The sequence below is a fragment of the Neolamprologus multifasciatus genome, chromosome 5, assembly GCF_963576455.1.
Source record: "Neolamprologus multifasciatus chromosome 5, fNeoMul1.2, whole genome shotgun sequence".
Taxonomy (NCBI): domain Eukaryota; kingdom Metazoa; phylum Chordata; class Actinopteri; order Cichliformes; family Cichlidae; genus Neolamprologus; species Neolamprologus multifasciatus.
This window is the reverse complement of record NC_140443.1, coordinates 32,565,151-32,571,150: the sequence shown is the minus strand read 5'-3', so window position 1 is coordinate 32,571,150 and position 6,000 is coordinate 32,565,151. Positions and strand designations below refer to the sequence as shown.

At 45.2% G+C, this 6,000-nt stretch overlaps 1 protein-coding gene across 13 annotated transcripts in view; it reads left to right on the top strand.

Annotated features, from left to right (window-relative positions):
• The first annotated feature begins 824 nt into the window (after window positions 1-824).
• The window catches only part of LOC146519120 (band 4.1-like protein 1), a 101,824-nt gene continuing 96,648 nt past the window's right edge, over window positions 825-6,000 (top strand). For 5 of the 13 annotated variants that reach the window (XM_085160235.1, XM_085160233.1, XM_085160238.1 and 2 more), the window contains exon 1: window positions 825-1,083. The gene's annotated coding sequence lies outside the window, so the exon portion shown is untranslated. The remainder of the gene's footprint in view (window positions 1,084-6,000) is intronic. The other 8 variants (XM_085160239.1, XM_085160237.1, XM_085160236.1 and 5 more) reach the window with 3 other exon arrangements.

Here is a 6,000-nt window from a genome sequence, read left to right as displayed (position 1 = left end):
CCTTGCTAGTAACCCTGAAAGTAAATATAGTGTATAGAGTCTCATGACAATCTTACACTGTCTGCAAGCTTTCCCAGCATATTGCAGCACTGCAGCCCTGGCTTTCTGAGAACAGGAAAGGATTAATCAAAACAGCCTCAGCAATATCTCATCAGTGATTAATTATATCTAACTCGGGCTCTCAAAATAATAGCCTACCTTGTTAATTTAGCAAGCACAATAGGGAACTGATACCTCCGTATTATTGCTTTTCATGGACACGCTCCCATTATTTTTATTTACAAGAGGGGGATGAATAAGGATGCCCTGCCCTTTGGGCCAATAAATCCCATCATCTCTGTATGCAAAAAGTGAGGGAGTCAATAGGCTGTGTGCTGTTAGCTGTTGACTTGGTGATGAAATCAGAGAGGGGATTGTGCCATCCTCATCCTGACGACACTACAAGAAATAAGAGCAGCTCCTCGCGCAGTTAGGGTTTATTATATTGGCTTATTATAAGACAAAGTATATATTTGATTGCACGAGAAGCTGTCTAAAAAAAAGAAAAACAAAAGGAAACACATTTAAAAGTGTTTATGTGTCACACTGTCATGGCACACAGGGGTACGTGAACGTAACAGCAGTGGAAACAATAAGAGATGGTGTCACCTCGCTGCCCCATTTCCCCTGCTTTTTTATTCAGATGTGATCACTTGTTGACAGAGAGGGGCTTAAAATGTTCTTGCTGGATTGACACCAGCGGGGTTTTTTCCCCTTTTTTTCCTTTCTTTTGCGCACTTCCCCCTCAGCACGCGGACAGTACAGGCTATGTGCCCGAGCGTGTCTTCCTCCCTCCTCCTGCCTGCCTCCCTGCATCTGACAGCGTCCCTCCCTCTTTCTCTCTCCTCCACCTCCCTCTCTCATTACGCCTTTCACCGGCAAAACTCCAACACACACATACACACACACACATAAACACACAGACACACGCGCCACCTTTCCCTTAAACCGGGAAATAAACACGAAGCGACGGCAGGAGCAGGACCGAACTCCCCCGGCCCGCACCATCCATGGTCCTCCCCTGGATGTCTGTCTGACAGGAGGGTATGTTGACTATCTTCATCTTTTTTTTTTAAATTAGCACACTGTTGGTTTTTATTTGAATGTCGCGCTTTGCTGCTTCCTTCCTTTTCCACACGTAATTGTATGATCACGGCTTCTTGTTACGGTCTTTTTGTGCTGCAGTGGGGCGGGAGGGGACGGGGGCTTTTATCCAAGCTGCAGCTACTTCGCGTAGAAGCGATCATTGTAGAAAGCGCACGGACTATGCCCGCTTGCCTGCGCCGTCCTCTGCCGAGGGATGAATAACATTGTGGGACTGGAGCAGGGGCAGGAGCGAGTTGTTTGCGCCCGCTGGTATCAGAGCTGCAAGCCTGCAGCCAGGCAGCCCCTCCCTCCCTCTCTCTCTTATATATACGTGATGTTTTCATCCTGAAGTTGAAAGTTGCTGCTTTAAGAACAAAATCGCCTTCTGTGTTTGTGTCTCAGCCTGTCAGGGCAAACGGATCTTCTCTTGTTTAAGTCTGTCCGTTCTCAAATGCACCCATCAGCACTTATGCAACAGCCACCCTGACAAATGCACACACACACACACACACACACACACACACACACAGAGGAGTTACTTGCACAATGTTGCCTCCCATCAACACCTCTGGTTTGCCCACACAAAGCAGTTATATTTAGCTTCCAAAACAAAGTGGAGGGGGTGTACAGTGCATTTCATGGTGTAAAACCCACAGTGAGTGATTCTGTCAGTGCTGTGGCCTGAAACAGTGACTTCAGTGAAAACTGTGAAGGCAATTTGGCCACAGAGGTGAACACTGAGGCAGGTCACATTATGGAAGTGACCTCCCCTTCGCCCCCCTGCCCTCTGGCTTTCACTAGTTATGTGGACTTGGTTGGAGAGTTGGAAGGACTTGCCTTCAGGATGCTTTAGTAGGAATCTTTCAGCATTTGCATGGCTTTCCCAATGACATTTGATAGCTTTGATGTTTCATGCCGATTGAGTTGTTAACAGCTGATGCAAAGGGACATTTCCAAATGTTTATAACCTCTTCCTATTGATTTTGTCATCCTTAAATTTGTGCAAGTCAGACAGTCCCCTCTGCAGCGTTCTGGCCTGCTCCCTGCCCCCATACAGGTGTGCTTATGGCACTTTGTCAACGCATTTCTTCAGGCCGCACATGCACCGTCAGCCTCAGCTGGCAGGCCTGCTGTCACACCGCATCTATGTCGTTAACATCGGACACACTCCTGCTCCTGCTGTGTCAGCCTTGCCTAATCAGCCTGCCAGCCAGCCTCCCTCCGAGCATCACCTGATGCTTCTTCTTCTTCTTTTCCTTCACCAAACACCCCCACCCCCACGCCTCCTACCTGCAGGGGAGCCATTACCTCATCATCTCAGCACCAGTTTCTGCACTGCTACCTCATCATTATTTTTGCATCAAATTGCGATCATACGAAGTTCAGACATGGGAAAGTGCTCCTAACTCAACGATTCTCTGTGGCTTGTCTTTTTCACTGTAGTGTACACACAAAGTTTCGCTACTGATGTGCACACGTCGGTGTTTGTGCGTGATGCTCGAGGGTACTGCTGGGATTTCACAGCCCAGCATGCTGCCTAACAACATTTGCAATTCAAATGAGTTTGTATGAGGCATCCGAAGCAGCCCTCCTCTCCTCTGTGTCTCTTTGGAGGCACTTGCGGATGAACTCAGCCATTTCTTATTTCAGTGTTAGGTCTCTGTTGGAAAAAGAGGGCAGTTACTTGCTTCTCAGAGCCACAGAGGAGGAATATTTTAACGTAGCCATCTTCCTTCAGCTGTGTTTTAGTTTGCATGTCCTTTAGCATTTGGTACAGGAACATGGAAGGCTGCATAATTATGCGGGGTCACCCTGATGTTACAAACATTAATAAACAAGGCACCAAGGCTGTGTGGGTCTGTGTGGGTCTGTGTGCGTGCGTGTGTGTCCTGCACTCTGGCTGTCATTGCTGTTGGCCTAGCTAAATGTTTTTTGACCCGTCGTGTTTTTGTAGCTTGGCCAGTGTGGTCACGTCTCTTCCTGCCTGCTGAACTCCAGGGACCAATCCCAGACACACACACGCACACAGAAATGTATTTGCACTTCTGTGTTTGTGTAGACTATCCTGATCCCGACCCTACCCGTCTCATCTAAATGCCTCCTTCTCTAACCTTCAGTGTTATAATCTTCACAAGCATGGATGCATCAACTTTCAGTGTAACAGCATCGATATTTGTGGCTGTGATTCTTTGAGCTGTTCAGTGTTTGCATTCTGTAGATGCTTCTCTGTGTAGTTGCTTTCACCAATAGTGGGGCTGCATTCAAATGGCATTTCCCCCACAAGGGCGCACAATGTATGCATGCGCAAGACGTGATGTGGAAGACAAAAGTTTGTGTGTTCATAGATTACGGATCTGATCATTAGTTATCATTTAATAATAATAATAATAATAATAACGGATTGCATTTATATAGCACTTTTCAGGGCCCTCAAAGCGCTTTACAATTCCACTATTCATTCACTCTCACATTCACACACTGGTGGAGGCAGCTACAGCTGTAGCCACAACTGCCCTGGGACAGACTGACAGGGGCAATCAGTCAGCCTCGCTGATGGCGATGGCGCGATATGGCAGCCCCTCTGGCCAACACCAGTAGGCGGTAGGTGAAGTAAATGGTAAAATGGTAAATGGCCTGTATTTGTATAGCGCTTTACTAGTCCCTAAGGACCCCAAAGTGCTTTACACATCCAGTCATCCACACATTCACGCACACATTCACACACTAGCGATGGCAAGCTACGTTGTAACCACAGCCACCCTGGGGCGCACTGACAGAGGCGAGGCTGCCGGACACTGGCACCACCGGCCCCTCTGACCACCACCAGTAGGCAACGGGTGAAGTGTCTTGCCCAAGGACGCAACGACCGAGACTGTCTGAGCCGGGGCTCGAACCGGCAACCTTCCAGTTACAGGACGAACTGCCAACTCTTTGAGCCACGCTTTACCACAAGCATGACTGTCATTATTTAAAAAAAAAAAAAAAGAAGCTGCACAAAGAGTCGTCTCAGTCCTCATTTGTGCCTTTCTCATTATGAAAAGATTTGCTGCACCCACAAGTAAAAGCAAATAAGCTGAGATTGAAATGTAAAAGCATTGCTGTTGTGATTCATTATTCCAAAATAATAAAGTTGATGAAAACAAAATATTCAAACCAGAAGCAGCAAATGGAAAGCGGTGCTAACTCTCCTACGTTTTCAGACATGGAGTACGTCAGATAGCTTCATGCTAGTGGTGCTTCCTATCAGTGAGTCTGCAAGGGTTCAAGTGATGCAAATTCCATCATCAGAGGATGTGTAAGATGTTCTATATAGAACCATGATGACAGTGTTTCAAGAGCGATATCGATGGTTAGCGATGTTATTTTTCTTTTACACACAAACATCAAAACACATTTTCCTAGCATTTATTTTGTGTAGTTATTTATTTACTAATTTACGCACATTTACTGTGCTCGGATCAGCTCGTTGTTGTTTGTAGGGAACAGAGAGTGCCCACTGGTGGACAAAATATGCAATGTCAACACTCAGAACATGGTTGAAGGGTGTTTCTTCAGTTTCTTCTTTGCGTTTTACATTTTCATTTATCAGTCACCCAGATCAGCAAATAGCTTTAATCAGATGATAACACCCCATAAATCAGTTGGGCGATAGTTCTCTTGAAGATTAAGAATGGTGAAAATGCCACGTATCCCTCAGAGTTTTATCAAGTGGAGTTTGATGTTCTCCTGCACAATTTTTGAACGTTGGTCTGACAGTTACTTTGTAACTACTTAGTTCAGAGCAGCTGTCAATCACTGCTGTTAGTCATGACAACATCAGATGCTTTATAATATCAAATAATTGATGCAAAGTAAAATTTGACATGAAGTATATAATGAGAAGCCGTTAATTTGCAGTGTTTTTGATTTGGATTCTATTGTGGAGAAAGTAGTCTGGCAGGAGCTCACGTGCAAGCTACAAATTATTGGTTGAAATGTGCTTTCGAGCAACAATGTTAAATGGGAAATAGTATGTGACAAACATTGAATCAGTAATGCCATCTTCCTCTTCAGTGAGTCTCTGTACTCCAACTCCAAGGTCGTGGACTGCAGCTGCCTCTCAGCGAGTGCACCATAGTGGCACATTAAGCCATTCCCCACCTTCTAGATTGAGTGAGTGGCCATGCAGCTCACAGCTGATCTCCAGGTCAGAGCGACGTCTAGCATTCTCACGTCCACGGGTTATCAGACAGGAGAAGGATATCAAGGACCACCTGAATAGGTAAATGGTTAGTAGTGGTTGAACTTTCAAAATAAGAGCACACAACTGTCTACTAGTGACTCTATAGTGTTGTTCTTTCAGACAGATGAAAGAAAAAAAGCTAAAAAAATCCAAGGAGAGATCTATAATAACGTGAATCTGATATGTAAGAGATCATGTTTGGGGATTTATTTTCTTATGTCTCCTCGGCTAAATAGAGAGAGGTATTTATGACCTATAATACAACCAGCCACAAGGGGCACAATCAAGATACTTTGGCTTTGCTACTGGGAGGCTGTCATTTTTGTCCAATCTCAAGCCTATGCTGACTAGAATGCTGACTACTTTCACATGCAAATCGAGCATAGCCTACACACCGTGTGTCTAATGCCTGATACCTGATAAGAGATGAGTAGTGCTGTGTTACTGATTGTGGGCTGATACAGCTGTAATTTTAGAGGTACAGCAGTAGCTGCAGCACTCTGCAGATTTGTGTTTGTTTAGCCAATATGCACAGAGAGGGAATCTTTTCCTGTTTTACACACTCCTTTGTCAGCTTGATTTGGGGAAAAAAAAACAAAAGAGGATAACACAACATTACTGCCACTGAGTCTGACAACATAATTGCAGTGGTT